The 19584-nt window shown below is 43.0% G+C and overlaps 1 protein-coding gene across 1 annotated transcript in view; it reads right to left on the bottom strand.

Moving 5' to 3' along the window:
- Window positions 1–19584, bottom strand: part of KCNK9 (potassium two pore domain channel subfamily K member 9) — a 281558-nt gene that overhangs the window by 157286 nt on the left and 104688 nt on the right. The gene's annotated exons all lie outside the window — the stretch shown is intronic.

Genomic DNA, 19584 nt, shown 5'->3' with positions numbered 1-19584 from the left:
AAATCCTGTATAATAATAATATATAAATCCTGTATAATAATAATAATAATAATATATAAATCCTGTATAATAATAATAATATAAATCCTGTATATGAATAATAATAATAATATATAAATCCTGTATAATAATAATAATATAAATCCTGTATATGAATAATAATAATAATAATAATATAAATCCTGTATATGAATAATAATAATAATATATAAATCCTGTATAATAATAATAATATAAATCCTGTATAATAATAATAATAATAATATATAAACCCTGTATAATAATAATAATAATAGTAATATATAAATCCTGTAAAATAATAATAATATATAAATCCTGTATAATAATAATATATAAATCCTGTATAATATTAATAATAATATATAAATCCTGTATAATAATAATATATAAATCCTGTATATGAATAATAATAATAATATATAAATCCTGTATAATAATAATAATATATAAATCCTGTATAATAATAATATATAAATCCTGTATAATAATAATATATAAATCCTGTATAATAATAATAATAATAATATATAAATCCTGTATAATAATAATATATAAATCCTGTATAATAATAATAATAATAATAATATATAAATCCTGTATAATAATAATAATATATAAATCCTGTATAATATTAATAATAATATATAAATCCTGTATAATAATAATAATATTAATAATAAAAAATATGGATTAGTTCAAATTTTAATTTTATGGTTAAAAAATGAATTATTGTTACTAGAAATGCTATTCTGTGATTCATCCCCTTCATAAAGGCTCTGGGAACATGTTTCTGGTATTAAAAAGAAAAAAAACTTTTTTCTTTTGAACTTCTTAGCTCTGGTGGTGTGCAAATATGCAGGCTCTCAGCGGCTGGGCATGACACCAGGCTGCATATCGGCCTACCTGAAGTAAACAAACATGTGCCAAGAGTGCACACCCTGCGTGGTCCTGATACAGGAAGGCCCTGTTCACACTGGCGCGGTGCGTGATTTGCAGCGTTTTCTGTGTGAATTCCTCACTGCATCAGAATCGCACCCCGTTCACGAGAACCCGCTGCGGGTGTGTATGTTATGTAAATGAACAACACCCCGAAATCAGTCCGCAAAACGCGGTGCGATGTGCAGAATCGGATCACATAGGTGTGAATACCCATGTGATCCAATTCTAATGCGGACCCAAAAAAGGGTGCGATTTGAGCCATACAAAATGTACGGCTCCTATCACACCGCACAGAATTTGCATGTGATTTGCAGAGGAATGCAGTGCGGTTCCTGTGCGAATCACATGTGATATGCCGCACCGCACAAGTGTGAACCCCTGCATTCACTATATCTGGTCTCCCTGGACCCTGCATTCACTATATCTGGTCTACCCGGACCCTGCATTCACTATATCCGCTCTCCCAGGGCCCTGCATTCGCTATATCTGGTCTCCCTGGCCCTGCATTCACTATATCTGGTCTCCCTGGACCCTGCATTCACTATATCTGGTCTCCCTGGACCCTGCATTCACTATATCTGGTCTCCCAGGACCCTGCATTCACTATATCTGGTCTCCCTGGCCCTGCATTCACTATATCTGCTCTCCCTGGACCCTGCATTCACTATATCTGGTCTCCCTGGACCCTGCATTCACTATATCTGGTCTCCCCGGACCCTGCATTCACTATATCTGGTCTGCCCGGACCCTGCATTCACTATATCTGGTCTGCCTGGACCCTGCATTCACTATATCTGGTCTGCCCGGACCCTGCATTCACTATATCCGGTCTCCCCGGACCTTGCATTCACTATATCTGGTCTCCCCATGCAGTGTGTTTTTGATGCATTTTAATCTGCCCAGTGACAAGTTGGTATAAAACACGTATTGGGATTTATTTTTTTTTAGCAGAGACATGGAGCAGATTACATTTTGGCCTAATTTATGATGAAATTTGATTTTTAAAATTTTTTTTTACTGTACATGTTTAATAGCAAAAAATATATATAAATGTTTTTTCAAACTTGTTCTTTTTTTGTTTATGACACAAAAAAGAAAAACCGCACAGGCGATTAAATACCACCTAAAGAAAGCTCAATTTGTGGCAAAAAAGGACATAAATTTCATTTGGGTGCAACATTGCATAACCGCGCAATTGTCAGTTAAAGTACCGCAGCGTCATATCACAAAAAATAGCCTGGTCAGGAAGGGGGGTAAATCCTCTGGAGGGCGAGGGGTTAAAAATTGCAAATATAAAAACATATCTATAATAGAAAATAAAAGCAGAAAAGTAAGCGCAAACTATGGATAGCTTATTACAACTGTGATGTAACTGCTTACAAATATGCAATTTTTATATAGGTGTACAGTAAAAACTCAAACTTTTTTTTTCAACTTTTGCAAAACTCATATTGCTTCACTTTAAAGACAGAGGAAACATAAAACATGAAAAATAAAAAAAAAAAAAAGTAAAAGTGTACAATTAATAAAACTAAAATAGGTAATTTTATAACAAAAAAAAAGTAAGGGTGAAATTAAATAAATCCTCAGTGGTTTTTAGCTGAACACATTGAGCACAATAAAATAGACAGTACACTATTTGTTAAAATTCTTTCCCCAGCACTTACAGTTTACAACTTTCAATGCTGCTGGCTCCTGCTGTCTCGGTGCTGCTTTCCTGAATTTTCAGTCTTCACAGGAAAGTTATAAGTGGACAGTGCAGTCTGAAGCTGGAAGAAGGGACAGGGAAGGAGGAGGGAGGAGTATTCTAAGTGCTCGCAGTAAGAGCTCACTCTCAGCACACAAACCACATAGCATTTTGAGTCAAGTGTGAATAAGCCCTAACTGTCACTTTTACTGGAACGAGTGGTCTACTACAGGAAGTGAGGAAAAATAATGGATCTAGTGGCAGGATCAACAGGTAAATATATATATATATATATATATATATATATATATATATATAAAAAGCTCTGGCTATATATATATATATATATATATATATATATATAATAGCCATTGCTGATGTTCTTCTGAAAATGTTAGGTGACTGGCTATTGTTCTGATCCCGACTTCCCTCTACACACTTGTGTCTTACAAGCTTCTCTATTAATGTATTATTGGATCACACCCAGTTTCACACATAATTGCTGATATTTTGCACATATAACAAGGATAAAGGAGAGCCTTTTGCTTGTTGGGCCTGGGGGGACCATCTATGAATTTTTCCCACTAATCACACTTACTCATACATGAGATATATCGATGACATTTTTGTAATCTGATTTGGTTCAATGGCTTTATTACAGCTATTCATCATCATCTTGGAAAGCGGTTGTAATTTATAATTCACTTGAGAATGCAATCCATCCTCTTTGTGTTTTCATAAATGATGAGATAAACAACTTCACTCATTATGAGTATTTATCATGCCCTTATAATGAGGTCTTGGCTGTCTGTCTGTGCCATGCTACAAATGGAAGCGCTCAACCTGGGAGTCACCTTACAGTAATCTTTGTCATATGTGAAAATATCCAGCTCGGCCCTGGAGATGGTGTTTCCGGGCAAGGTTTAAATGGAATAAAAAAAAATGGATTATACTTTGTAGATTTGAATGGGGGTCATGGAAATACATTATAGTTTGAGGGCAACCAAAATATAAAAGTAATGACTACAAGTACACTGCCAAGCCACAGCCATTAGGTAGGACCAGAATGACCACCAACATAAGGAGCATTCTTCTCACTGACCACCAATGTAAGGTGCATTCTTCCTACTGATCACCAATGTAAGGAGCATTCTTCCCACTGATCACCAATGTAAGGGACATTCTTCCCACTGATCACCAATGTAAGGGACATTCTTCCCACTGATCACCAATGTAAGGAACATTCTTCCCACTGATCACCAATGTAAGGTGCATTCTTCCTACTGATCACCAATGTAAGGGGCATTCTTCTCATTGACCACCAATGTAAGGAGCATTCTTCCCACTGATCACCAATGTAAGGGGCATTCTTCTCATTGACCACCAATGTAAGGGACATTCTTCCCACTGACCACCAATGTAATGAACATTCTTCCCACTGATCACCAATTTAAGGAGCATTCTTCCCACTGATCACCAATGTAAGGAGCATTCTTCCCACTGATCACCAATGTAAGACACATTCTTCCCGCTGACCACCAATGTAAGACACATTCTTCCCACTGACCACCAATGTAAGGAGCATTCTTCCCACTGATCACCAATATAAGGAGCATTCTTCCCACTGATCACCAATGTAAGGAACATTCTTCCCACTGATCACCAATGTAGGGAGCATTCTTCCCACTGATCACCAATGTAAGGGACATTCTTCCCACTGATCACCAATGTAAGGGACATTCTTCCCACTGATCATCAATGTAAGGAGCATTCTTCCCACTGGCCACCAATGTAAGGGGCATTCTTCCCACTGATAACCAATGTAAAGGGCATTCTTCCCAGTGATCACCAATGTAAGGAACATTCTTCCCACTGACCTCCAATGTAAGGAACATTCTTCCCACTGATCACCAATGTAAGGGACATTCTTCCCACTGACCTCCAATGTAAGGGACATTCTTCCCACTGATTCCCAATGTAAGGAACATTCTTCCCACTGATCATCAATGTAAGGGACATTCTTCCCACTGATCATCAATGTAAGGGACATTCTTCCCACTGATCATCAATGTAAGGGACATTCTTCCCACTGATCACCAATGTAAGGAGCATTCTTCCCACTGACCTCCAATGTAAGGAACATTCTTCCCACTGATCACCAATGTAAGGAACATTCTTCCCACTGACCTCCAATGTAAGGAACATTCTTCCCACTGATCACCAATGTAAGGGACATTCTTCCCACTGATTCCCAATGTAAGGAACATTCTTCCCACTGATCACCAATGTAAGGAACATTCTTCCCACTGATCACCAATGTAAGGGACATTCTTCCCACTGACCTCCAATGTAAGGGACATTCTTCCCACTGATTCCCAATGTAAGGAACATTCTTCCCACTGATCATCAATGTAAGGGACATTCTTCCCACTGATCATCAATGTAAGGGACATTCTTCCCACTGATCACCAATGTAAGGAACATTCTTCCCACTGATCATCAATGTAAGGGACATTCTTCCCACTGATCACCAATGTAAGGAGCATTCTTCCCACTGACCTCCAATGTAAGGAACATTCTTCCCACTGATCACCAATGTAAGGAACATTCTTCCCACTGACCTCCAATGTAAGGAACATTCTTCCCACTGATCACCAATGTAAGGGACATTCTTCCCACTGATTCCCAATGTAAGGAACATTCTTCCCACTGATCACCAATGTAAGGAGCATTCTTCCCACTGATCACCAATGTAAGGGACATTCTTCCCACTGACCACCAATGTAAGGGGCATTCTTCCCACTGATCACCAATGTAAGGAGCATTCTTCCCACTGACCACAAATGTAAGGAGCATTCTTCCCACTGATCACCAATGTAAGGGACATTCTTCCCACTGATCATCAATGTAAGGAACATTCTTCCCACTGACCACAAATGTAAAGAGCATTCTTCCCACTGATCACCAATGTAAGGGGCATTCTTCCCACTGACCACCAATGTAAGGACCATTCTTCCCACTGATAACCAATGTAAGGGGCATTCTTCCCACTGATCACCAATGTAAGGGGCATTCTTCCCACTGATCACCAATGTAAGGGGCATTCTTCCCACTGTCCACCAATGTAAGGGACATTCTTCCCACTGATCACCAATGTAAGGAACATTCTTCCCACTGATCACAAATGTAAGGAGCATTCTTCCCACTGACCACAAATGTAAGGAGCATTCTTCCCACTGATCACCAATGTAAGGGACATTCTTCCCACTGATCATCAATGTAAGGAGCATTCTTCCCACTGACCACAAATGTAAGGAGCATTCTTCCCACTGATCACCAATGTAAGGGGCATTCTTCCCACTGATCACCAATGTAAGGACCATTCTTCCCACTGATAACCAATGTAAGGGGCATTCTTCCCACTGATCACCAATGTAAGGGGCATTCTTCCCACTGATCACCAATGTAAGGGACATTCTTCCCACTGACCACCAATGTAAGGACCATTCTTCCCACTGATAACCAATGTAAGGGGCATTCTTCCCACTGATCACCAATGTAAGGGGCATTCTTCCCACTGATCACCAATGTAAGGGGCATTCTTCCCACTGTCCACCAATGTAAGGGACATTCTTCCCACTGATCACCAATGTAAGGAACATTCTTCCCACTGATCACCAATGTAAGGAACATTCTTCCCACTGATCACCAATGTAAGGGACATTATTCCCACTGATTCCCAATGTAAGGGATATTCTTCCCACTAATCATCAATGTAAGGAACATTCTTCCCACTGACCACCAATGTAAGGGACATTCTTCCCACTGACCACCAATGTAAGGGACATTCTTCCCACTGATCACCAATGTAAGGGACATTCTTCCCACTGATCACCAATGTAAGGAGCATTCTTCCCACTGATCACCAATGTAAGGAACATTCTTCCCACTAACCACCAATGTAAGGGACATTCTTCCCACTGATCACCAATGTAAAGGACATTCTTCCCACTGATCACCAATGTAAGGAACATTCTTTCCACTGACCCCCAATGTAAAGAACATTCTTCCCACTGACCACCAATGTAAGGGACATTCTTCCCACTGATCACCAATGTAAGGGACATTCTTCCCACTGATCACCAATGTAAGGGACATTCTTCCCACTGATCACCAATGTAAGGAACATTCTTCCCACTGATCACCAATGTAAGGAGCATTCTTCCCACTGATCACCAATGTAAGGGACATTCTTCCCACTGATCACCAATATAAGGAGCATTTGCTACACTAATGACTATTGCTGAATCTGGGTGGGGCTGTGTTTGGCTCAGATCACATAGTCTGCAATTGCTAGTGTATAGTGCAGTCCTGAACATGCACAGAGATTCTCACAGCCTCATTAAAAATGGATGGAGGGACGGAGATGGTGAAATAAAACTTTTTCCATCACAGACAGAAGAGGCAATGGACGGAGCTGCTACAATAATTGACATTGCTGATTTTGGGTGGGGCTATGTTTGGCTCGAATCACATAGTCTGCAATTGCTAGTGTATAGTGCAGTCCTGATCATATTCTCTTGGCCTCATTAAAAATATCTGGCATGGATCAGGAGGGCCGGAGTGAGCTTTTTCCCATCGCAGACAGTAGAAGCGATGGACAGATGGGCCCAGATTGAGATTTTTCCCATCGCAGACAGTAGAAGCGATGAACGGAGGGGCCCAGGATGAGCTTTTTCCCATCGCAGACAGTAGAAACGATGGACGGAGGGGCCCAGATTGAGCTTTTTCCCATCGCAGACAGTAGAAGTGATGGACGGAGGGGCCCAGATTGAGCTTTTTCCCATCGCAGACAGTAGAAGCGATGGACGGAGGGGCCCAGATTGAGCTTTTTCCCATCGCAGACAGTAGAAGCGATGGACGGAGGGGCCCAGATTGAGCTTTATCCCATCGCAGACAGTAGAAGCGATGGACGGAGGGGCCCAGACTGAGCTTTATCCCATCGCAGACAGTAGAAGCGATGGGCGGAGAGGCCCGGATTGAGCTTTTTCCGATCGCAGACAGTAGAAGCGATGGACGGAGGGGCCCGGATTGAGCTTTTTCCAATCGCAGACAGTAGAAGCGATGGACGGAGGGGCCCGGATTGAGCTTTATCCCATCGCAGACAGTAGAAGCGATGGACGGAGGGGCCCAGATTGAGTTTTATCCCATCGCAGACAGTAGAAGCGATGGACAGAGGGGCCCAGATTGAGCTTTATTGATCGCAGACAGTAAAAGCGATAGACGGAGGGGCCCAGAGTGAGCTTTATCCCATCGCAGACAGTAGAAGCGATGGACAGAGGGGCCCAGATTGAGCTTTATCCCATCGCAGACAGTAGAAGCGATGGACGGAGGGGCCCAGATTGAGCTTTTTCCCATCGCAGACAGTAGAAGCGATGGACGGAGGGGCCCAGATTGAGCTTTTTCCCATCGCAGACAGTAGAAGCGATGGACGGAGGGGCCCAGATTGAGCTTTTTCCCATCGCAGACAGTAGAAGCGATGGACAGAGGGGCCCGGATTGAGCTTTATCCCATCGCAGACAGTAGAAGCGATGGACAGAGGGGCCCAGATTGAGCTTTTTCCCATCGCAGACAGTAGAAGCGATGGACAGAGGGGCCCAGATTGAGCTTTTTCCTATCGCAGACAGTAGAAGCGATGGACGGAGGGGCCCGGAGTGACAAGAAGTATTCATTGTACTATTATTAGTAAGCCTTGACAAGCCCTTCCATCGTCTCTCCACCTGGTAATTCTGTCCTTCACCAACTGGAATTATCTGCGGAATTTGTCGGCGGAGCTGAACTCCCTCACCTCTTATCACGTCCTCCTCTGGGCTTGACACATCGCATTAAAGTGACACTCCGCACGCGGCGTCCCTCTCATTATGCCCAGGCCGGAGAGGAGAGCGTTAAGCCGGCGGTTACTAGGTAGCCGGAGTGGGAGATTGTCAATTGAGCGCTTTCAAAACACGCTTCAATTTAATTTCTATAGCAACGTTCGGCGATTCAGTGTGGAGGAAACAAAATTGCTATATATATATTTGCATCAATTTGACTAATAACCTGTTATTTTTGTCTTCTTTTTTTTTTTTTTTTTTTTGGGACTTGAAGCAAATCTGTCGTATGTGAAGCAAGATCAAAGTGTTGTGGAGCAGACTGAGGATAGAGCTATCAAGGGTGCCAATACCGAGTAAGTAGCAGTCGTAAATCAGCATATTGGGGGCTTTCAAATCTGAAACTATATTTCCTTTTATGAGGTTGTGACCATAATAACGCCATGTCTAGGTGATGCTACACTACCTTTTATGAGGTTGTGACCATAATGACACCATGTCTAGGTGATGCTTTACTACCTTTTATGAGGTTGTGACCATAATAGCGCCATATCTAGGTGATGCTATACTACCTTTTACGAGGTTGTGACCATAATAACGCCACGTCTAGGTGATGCTATACTACCTTTTATGAGGTTGTTACTATAATAACACCATGTCTAGGTGATGCTATACTACCTTCTTTGAGGTTGTGACCATAATAACGCCATGTCTAGGTGATCCTATACTACCTTCTTTGAGGTTGTGACCATAATAACGCCATGTCTAGGTGATGCTACACTACCTTTGATGAAGTTGTGACCATAATAGCGCCATATCTAGGTGAGGGTATACTACCATTTATGAGGCTGTGACCATAATAACGCCATATCTAGGTGATGCTTTACTACCTTTTATGATGTTGTGACCATAAAAACGCCATATCTAAGTGATGCTATACTACCTTTTATGATGTTGTGACCATAATATAATAACGCCATGTCTAGGTGATGCTATACTACCTTTTACGAGGTTGTGACCATAATAACGCCATGTCTAGGTGATGCTATACTACCTTTTATGATGTTGTGACCATAATATAATAACGCCATGTCTAGGTGATGCTATACTACCTTTTACGAGGTTGTGACCATAATAACGCCATGTCTAGGTGATCCTATACTACCTTCTTTGAGGTTGTGACCATAATAACGTCATGTCTACGTGATGCTATACTACCTTTTATGAGGTTGCGACCATAATAACGCCATGTCTAGGTGATGCTACACTACCTTTGATGAAGTTGTGACCATAATAGCGCCATATCTAGGTGAGGGTATACTACCATTTATGAGGCTGTGACCATAATAACGCCATATCTAGGTGATGCTATACTACCTTTTATGATGTTGTGACCATAAAAACGCCATATCTAAGTGATGCTATACTACCTTTTATGATGTTGTGACCTTAAAAATGCCATGTCTAGGTGATGCTATACTACCTTTTATGATGTTGTGACCATAATAACGCCATGTCTAGGTGATGCTATACTACCTTTTATGATGTTGTGACCTTAAAAATGCCATGTCTAGGTGATGCTATACTACCTTTTATGATGTTGTGACCATAAAAACGCCATGTCTAGGTGAGGGTTTACTACCATTTATGAGGCAGTGACCATAATAACGTAATATCTAAGTGATGCTATACTACCTTTTATGATGTTGTGACCATAATATAATAACGCCATGTCTAGGTGATCCTATACTACCTTTTATGAGGTTGTGACCATAATAACGCCATGTCTAGGTGATGCTATACTACCTTTTACGAGGTTGTGACCATAATAACGCCATGTCTAGGTGATGCTATACTACCTTTTATGATGTTGTGACCATAAAAACGCCATGTCTAGGTGAGGGTTTACTACCATTTATGAGGCAGTGACCATAATAACGTAATATCTAAGTGATGCTATACTACCTTTTATGAGGATGTGACCATAATAACGCCATGTCTAGGTGATGCTATACTACCTTTTATGAGGTTGTTACCCTAATAACAACATATTGCAGTGATTGTACGTTACCATAACTATGCCACGTCACATTCAGTGATGTTACATCACATTCACACTCAAGTCATCTGGGATTACTGATCAATAAAGGGGTGACCCCCACCCCTACATTCATCTCTGCTATATCTGAGAACTTCTTTGGTGACTATCTGTGCCATGGTTAGGATGCTGATGCAGCAACCGCTGGATTAACGCAAATGCAATCCATACAATCAGGGAGAGCCCGGAGACCTTTCCTGGCCACTGACTGGCTGTTCATGGCCATTTGCAGTTCTTCACAATCAGGGCCCCATACAGGTTAGAAACCACAGGGCCCCATACAGGTCCCCCCACCCAAAGAAAAAAAGAAAACACAGTTTACTATACTTCAGTTATGAATGAACACAGCAAGTGATCGGTACGGATAAGCGACCTATTCTAATGGTGGCGATGGGAGCCGGGGAGGAGTGCTGGTGGCGGTGGGAGCGCCCAATTTTAGTGTTGCCTAGGGTAACGCAACTAAATACCCCGCTGAATGCGCCTAGATGTTAGGCACATTTGGCACTTTCATTCATCTCAATGGCCAGATAAATTCACATTCTGGCCAATGGAATAAATGAATGCCCAATCACTTGATGTACCTAAACGCGCCTAAAAGCTCTTTAGGTGCGTTTTTTTAAGCTTCTTTTTTCCTGCCAAGAGAAAAGGTTTTCAGGTGAGCTGGACAAACGCTCGATGTGCACGAAGCCTGAACGAAAAATCTACTTTTTTTTCTAAAGCCAGAACTTCCTGAGATGGCAAAATCTTTTCTGTAAAAGAATCCAAAATCCAATTCCTTCTTCAAGTGGAGGAGTAATTTCATTTCTAATCTTCCGACTCTCTACCAAAGTGTCCGGCACTTAAGAGATCGATGAGTTTTTTTTTTTTTCTCCATCATTCTCCTCGTTGTTCTCTGTAACAATGACGGCCGCTGTCAGCGCAGTTCATCATCCCGCAGATAATACACCGAGACGCCAATTCAGGGCCCGGCTACAGGTCAGGGATGGCGGCGATATGAGTGATATGTCACCCATGTCATTGAAGGGCCATTCTAGTTTTTCTTGCGGGAAATCGGAGGCAAAAGTATATTTTATGAATTTATTTACTTACTAATAATGACTTCAGACACCCAATATATAGAAAGAGACGCAGGATTTGTAGTAAGGCTAGGTTCACAGCTATGCAGATTGAGTTTATGATGCATTTTGCGTTTTTTTTAAAAAAATTTTGCCAATAGGAAAGTATTGACTTTGATGCGACTTTTGACGGGTGCGACATTCATGCAACTTTGGATGGGTACGACCAGGGGCGGACTGACAACTCATGGGGCCCCCGGGCAATAGGGGATCATGGGGCCCCTGTGTCCTTGCCCACACTCAAAAAAGCCTATAAAAAAGGTACCAGGTGCATTCCATGGGGCCCCTACTGACCCCTGGCCCACGAATGGTTAGTCCGCCCCTGGGTACGACTTTGATGAGACTTTGGATGGGTACGACTTTGATGCGACTTTGGATGGGTGCGACTTTGGTGCAACTTTTATGGGTACGACTTTGATGCAACTTTGGATGGGTATGACTTTGGTGCAAACTTGGATGGGTACGACTTTGGTGCAAACTTGGATGGGTACGACTTTGGTGCAACTTTGGATGGGTACGACTTTGGTGCAACTTTGGATGGGTACGACTTTGGTGCAACTTTGGATGGGTACGACTTTGGTGCAACTTTGGATGGGTACAACTTTGGTGCAACTTTGGATGGGTACGACTTTTATGCAACTTTGGATGGGTACGACTTTGGTGCAACTTTGAATGGGTATGACTTTTATGCAACTTTGGATGGGTACGACTTTGGTGCAACTTTGAATGGGTACGACTTTTGTGCAACTTTGAATGGGTACGACTTTGATGCAACTTTGGATGTGTATGACTTTGATGCAACTTTGGATGGGTACGACTTTGATGCAACTTTGGATGGGTACGACTTTGGTGCAACTTTGAATGGGTACGACTTTTGTGCAACTTTGAATGGGTACGACTTTGATGCAACTTTGGATGTGTACGACTTTGATGCAACTTTGGATGGGTACGACTTTAGTGCAACTTTGGATGGGTACGACTTTGGTGCAACTTTGGATGGGTACGACTTTGATGCAACTTTGGATGGGTACGACTTTGGTGCAACTTTGGATGGGTACGAGCAGGGGCGGACTGACAACTCATGGGGCCCCAGGGCAATAGGGGATCATGGGGCCCCTGTGTCCTTGCCCACACTCAAAGCACACCCAAAAAAGCATATAAAAAAGGTACCAGGGGCATTTCATGGGGCCCCCTACTGACTCCGGGCCCTCGGGCAGTGCCCGAGTGCTCGAATGGTCAGTCCACCCCTGGGTACGACTTTAATGCAACTTTGGATGGGTACGACTTTGATGCAACTTTGGATAGTTTCGACTTTACACTCCCTGGCAGTCAAGTAGCATTGAAACCGCGTCAAAGTAGTGCCAGACCTTAACCCTAACCCTAACATGCAACTTTGGATACATAGAGGTCCCTGCATTACTTTGATGTGACTTTGATGGTACTTGAGTGCCAGCAAGTGTAAAGTCGCATCAAAGTTGCACTACACGAACAGAACTGTTATACTTTCCAATTAGCAAAAAAAAAAAAAAGCCACATCAAAGTCAATGATTTTCTATTGGCAAAAAAAGCCAAAACGCACAATAAAGCCATAAAAAATGCAACACTTGCATTTTTGGTGCGGGTCCACTGAAGTCTTTTACACTCAAAACGGACTGTGGTGTGTTTCTGCAATACTGGAGCACGCACTGAAATCCACGTAAGTGTAGGGAAGGAGAGCAGGAGCCGTGCTGGAAATTGTAATTTTTTACATAGAAGCATACAAAAGTGATGGCAGAAAAAGACAGAGTGGTCCATCGACCCTGCCCGTTTTTTTGTGCGTGTGTGTGTTTTGTTCTTTTTTTTGGGGGGGGGGGTTTGTTATAACTTTTTTGTCTGAGTATAGAACAATTTTTGTCCCAAGCGTGTTTGAAGCTGTTTACTGTTGACTGGCTCACTGCCTCTGCTGGAAGTTCATTACAGGCATCAACTACACTTTTAGTAAAATAGTACTTTGTGAGATTAGTTCAAGGTCCCGTTCCCATGTTCTTGATTTTAGTTTCATGTTAAAAATCCTGCCCTCTTGAACCTTATTCACCCCCTTGATGTGTTTAAAGGTTTCAATCATGTCTCCCCTTTCCCTTCTTTCCTCCAGACTGGACATGTTAAGTTCCTGAAGTCACTCTTAATATGTTTTATCCCCCCCAGACCTTCCACCATTTTTGTTACCAGTCTCTGGACTCTCGTTCTATCTTATCAATATCTTTTTGTAGGTGAGATCTCCAGAACTGGACACAGTATTCTAAATGAGGTCTAACTAAAGATCTATATATAGGAATCAGGACCTCCTTCCTCCTGCTGGTGACCCTTCTAGTGATATAAAGATCTATATAGAGGAATCGGGACCTCCTTCCTCCTGCCGGTGACCCCTCTAGTGATATAAAGATCTATGTAGAGCAATCGGGACCTCCTTCCTCCTGCCGGTGACCCCTCTAGTGATATAAAGATCTATATAGAGGAATCGGGACCTCCTTCCTCCTGCTGGTGACCCCTCTAGTGATATAAAGATCTATATAGAGGAATCGGGACCTCCTTCCTCCTGCCGGTGACCCCTCTAGTGATATAAAGATCTATGTAGAGGAATCAGGACCTCCTTCCTCCTGCCGGTGACCCCTCTAGTGATATAAAGATCAATATAGAGGAATTAGGACCTCCTTCGTCCTTCCTGTGACCCCTCTACTGATATAAAGATCTATATAGAGGAATCAGGACCTCCTTCCTCCTGCCGGTGACCCCTCTAGTGATATAAAGATCTACATAAAGGAATTGGGACCTCCTTGCTCCTGCTGGTGACCCCTCTAGTGATAGAAAGATCTATATAGAGAAATCAGGACCTCCTTCCTCCTGCCGGTGACCCCTCTAGTGATATAAAGATCTATATAGAGGAATCAGGACCTCCTTCCTCCTGCCGGTGACCCCTCTAGTGATATAAAGATCTATATAGAGGAATCGGGACCTCCTTCCTCCTGCTGGTGATCCCCCCAGTGATAGAAAGATCTATATAGAGGAATCTGGACCTCCTACCTCCTGCCGGTGACCCCTCTAGTGATATAAAGATCTATATAGAGGAATCGGGACCTCCTACCTCCTGCCGGTGATCCCTCTAGTGATATAAAGATCTATATAGGGGAATCAGGACCTCCTTCCTACTGTCGGTGATCCCTCTAGTGATATAAAGAGGAATCAGGACCTCCTTCCTCCTGCCGGTGACCCCTCTATTGATATGAAGATCTATATAGAGGAATCAGGACCTCCTTCCTCCTGCTGGTGATCCCTCTATTAATATGAAGATCTATATAGAGGAATCGGGACCTCCTTCCTCCTGCCGGTGACCCCTCTAGTGATATAAAGATCTACATAAAGGAATTGGGACCTCCTTCCTCCTGCTGGTGATCCCTCTAGTGATATAAAGATCTATATAGAGGAATCGGGACCTCCTTCCTCCTGCTGGTGATCCCTCTAGTGATAGAAAGATCTATATAGAGGAATCGGGACCTCCTTCCTCCTGCTGGTGACCCCTCTAGTGAAATAAAGATCTATATAGAGGAATCGGGACCTCCTTCCTCCTGCCGGTGACCCCTCTAGTGATATAAAGATCTATATAGAGGAATCGGGACCTCCTTCCTCCAGCTGGTGACCCTTCTAGTGATATAAAGATCTATATAGAGGAATCAGGACCTCCTTCCTCCTGCCGGTGACCCCTCTAGTGATATAAAGATCTATATAGGGGAATCGGGACCTCCTTCCTCCAGTGGGTGACCCCTCTAGTGATATAAAGATCTATAGAGAGGAATCAATCAAGGAGAGCTACAATATTAGCTGTCTGCCAGTCATGGGGAACCTCTGTTAGAAGAGATTGGTTAAAAAGGTCAAGTAATGGTCCAACAACTAGACCTCGAAGTTCTCTTAGAACTCTGGGATGAAGACCATCAGGGCCCATTGCTTTATTCATCTTTAACCGAGCCGGTTCCTCTGCTACCTCTGTCTCCGTAAATCCTATAAATTAATCATTACTAGAACCAATATGATTTCCCAACTTATTATTGTTAGTATCCAGGGGCAGACTGACAACTCATGGGGCCCCCGGGCAATAGGGGATCATGGGGCCCCTGTGCCCTTTCCCAAACTCAAAAAAGCCTATGAAAAAGGTACCAGGGGCATCTCATGGGGCCCCCTACTGACCCCGGGCACTCGGGCAGTGGAGTTCCACCACTTTTTTTAAGTTTCCTTTAAAATGTTCCTTGATGCACTGTATGCCAGTAAAAGTTTGGTATTTTTTTTTTTTTTTAGGTTTACATACACTTCCGTTTAACCTCGCCACGGCAAGGTACCTCCTGCCACCCCATTGATACTTGGGATCAATGATTCATCATACCCAGGAATCAACGAGCTTCCTCCGCTTGTAGCATCGCGTTATTTCAAAACCGGAAGTAGATGTCGTTTTGATTGACAGGTTTCCAAAACAACGTGGCGTGAACGTCCGCCGTTGCCGCCATTGTTATGGCAGCCTGGTACAAACAACTTGTGCCGCGTTCTATCCATACTGCGCAGAGGTGCATGCTGGGATAGCCAGCGGCACCAAATCCAGGGAGTGCAAGCAGCGGGCTTCAGATGCCCACATCCATGATGGAACCTGCCTGCTTCCGACATCGATGTAAGAAAATTGACAATATTTTAATAACGAGCATGAATGAATCAAAGACAGAAGGATCATATTTAACTGCAGGTTGTTCTAATTACGGGGAATTGTTAAAATAAATTTTATGGGGACTGGCACTCCGCTTTAAAGGCACCATACATTTTCAAGCAAGCTCCACTTTAAAGCCGCACTGTGGCCCAACTGGGTTCCTAACTTTTTGAAGCTGACACCTTGACTGGGGAATATGTGTCCGAAGGTTGATGAGGGCAGTCCATTGGAGGTCTGGCTTAGACGGCAGACAAAGGAACATAGAGAACCGATGCTACAAGGCCAACCATGGTGCAGGGGTGGACTGAGAATTCATGGGGCCCCTGGGCAATAAGAGATAGTGGGGCCCCTGTGGCTCCACCTATACTCAAGCCAAAGCCACACCCACACAACACCCCACCTACATATTTCATAGAAAGGGCATTAAAAATTATTTAAAAAATAATAAAACAACATCGTGGGCTCCCCCCACCATCCATCCATACCAAGCCCTTCACGCCATTTTTTGTTAATGTTGGTGTGGGGTTCCCCTCAAAATCCATACCAGACCCGAAGGGCTTGGTAAGGATGGAGGGTGGGACCCCACGCTGTTTTTTAAAAAAAAATGTAATTCCCGGCAATTCTTTCTTTAACATTCAGCTGTCAGTGCATGGTTTTCACTACTAAAATACCACATGACTTGATAAAATAAATCATGAGGTGTTTTAGTGAATTCAAACCTTTTTTATTTAAAAATGCTACGCGGTATTCTACTGCATACTCAAACCGCTTAGCGAATTGTGCCCAGAGAGCCTCTCGCTGGGCCCCCTACTGACCCATGGCCCTCGGACAACACCCAAATGCCCGAATGGTCATTCCGCCCCTGCCATGGTTCCAAACAATACACCTCTGTCTTTGCGTTCGGTGAATTCCAAGGAAGACAACCAGAGCTTCACTTTCACTGTTTGGAAGTAAATAAACGCGGATTAAACATATTGGCTTCCAGATGTGCTCATTCAGGGGCTATGTAGAAGTGTGGTGGTGAAAGTGGAGAGGAGGGGGGGGAGGGGAGACAACATATGCTGACAAGGAGTAAATACAGTAGGGAGTTACTGTTTATCAAATTAGAAAAATAATCCACTTTATATTTAAAGCTGAACTCTAGGCAGCTATAAAAAGTCGCAATGTCAATGCTGTTCTGTATTCATGAATTAAACATTAGTAACTTAATGTCTGTCTCTTTTACACCCTGTACAGCAGAACCCAGACTGGGAGAAAGAGAAGCAGCTGCTTTTCCTTTACTGCCCAATCACAGGCTTGGGGGCGGGTCATGACAGCATCTGTTCAGAGGAAGAACATCAGCTGTCATTCAAGTCAGAAGACCGAGGACATCTTGTGGAGGCATAGAGGTACTGCAAGCTGTTTTTTTTTTTTTTAATTTGTAATGGGCTTTTTATCTTTGTTTTTTTGTTTCAGGTACTTCTATATCGCCATCAATTTACGCAGCGCTTTACATATATATTATACATTCACATCAGTCCCTAACCCTCAAGGGGCGTACAATCTAAGGTCCCTAACTCACATTCATACATATACATATTAGGGCCAGTTTAGACAGGATCCAATTAACCTACCAGCAGGGGCAGACTGACAACTCATGGGGCCCTCGGGTAATAGGGGATCATGGGGCCCCTGTGTCCTTGCCCAAACTCACAAAAGCCTATGAAAATGGTACCACGGGCATCTCATGGGGCCCCCTACTGACCCCGAGCCATGCCCAAGTTGTCAGTCCACCCCTGCCTACCAGCATGTCTTTGGAGTGTGGGAGGAAACCAGAGTACCCAGAGAAAACCCACACAGGCACAGGGAGAACATACAACCTCCAGGCAGGTGGTGCCGTAGTTGGGATTTGAACCAATGACCTTAGTATTGCCAGGCGGAAGTGCTAACCATTAAGCCACTGTGCTGACCATCTGCCTGCACTTTCCACACTATGGTACGAGTGAGGTGCCATCATTTGGCTTTGCAATGACCATGTCCATTGGATGATAATAAAAATTCCGGTGGTGACGTATCTCTAAGACCCCATTCATACATCATGTAGCAGAAACTTTTGTTCCTGATCGTGATTTTGTTTGCGTGATTTTCACGCAATTCTGCGTGTCACGCATAGGGTGGCCTCTTCACTTACATGGACTGTCCTGTGTGCAGCAAAGGAGCTCAGAGACCAAAAAAAAAAACAGCAAGTGATTACACTTCCCACAAGATACAATGTATCAATTCTAAAGTGTCAGTTGGGTAAAGGTAGACAAAGGACAGTTCACCACATCAACCAATCACAAATCACCTGAGCTGGAACTGATCTGGTTTCAATGATATGAAATGTAATTGGCTGTTAAGGTGTATTGTATGTTCACACATAGGGGGCTACTTATAAATAATTTGTTGGACAAATATAATGGGCATTCTACCCCCTCATGATGAATTCTGACTTGACTGTTTAAAGGGGAACTTCAGCTCGTTTTTTTTTTTTTGTTTTTTTTTAAAGTCAGCAAATACTGTTGCTACTGACATTTAAAATAATCAGGTGCTGGGCTCCAGCTCTGTTTCTGGTTCTTCTTACCACTGCGGGTCCACAGTGCCGCCATCTTGGATATGGAAGTTGACTCTGGCTTCCTAAGGAACCACAGCCATCACCCTACCGCGTATGCGTGAGCTCGCACGGTGCTTAATGAATGGTCCTGTAGCCTTCTGGGACATGTGCCAGGAAGCTGTTAGGAGGGGGCGGGGCAAGATATGACATCCTCGCCAAGGCGACAATTGCGAAAGTGGGAGTGGTTAGTGAAAGGCTGGGTGGAGGGAGTGAAGTTCCAGTGGCAATTCACTTTTTGAGTGAAGTTCCACTTTAATACAGTAATTTCCTATGATTGTCAGCGCCATCTAGTGGCCATCATGTGTAATTTTTTTCTGAAATACATTAATCAGTTAAATACTTCATTATGGCCACTAGATGGAGCTGACAATCATAGGAAATCACTGTGCTACAGGAGTTGTAAAGGCTCTTTCTTTAAAAAAATTAACATAATGAACAGGTCTTTTGGGGTCCCCAGCGGTTGCTCTTGTCTCCTCTACTCCTTGCACCACTATAGGAA

This window comes from Staurois parvus, unplaced genomic scaffold, assembly GCF_062004578.1.
Source record: "Staurois parvus isolate SC_StPar_1 unplaced genomic scaffold, SC_StPar_1.0 ptg000783l, whole genome shotgun sequence".
Classification (NCBI taxonomy): Eukaryota; Metazoa; Chordata; class Amphibia; order Anura; family Ranidae; genus Staurois; species Staurois parvus.
This window is presented reverse-complemented; position numbering and strand designations above follow the sequence as displayed.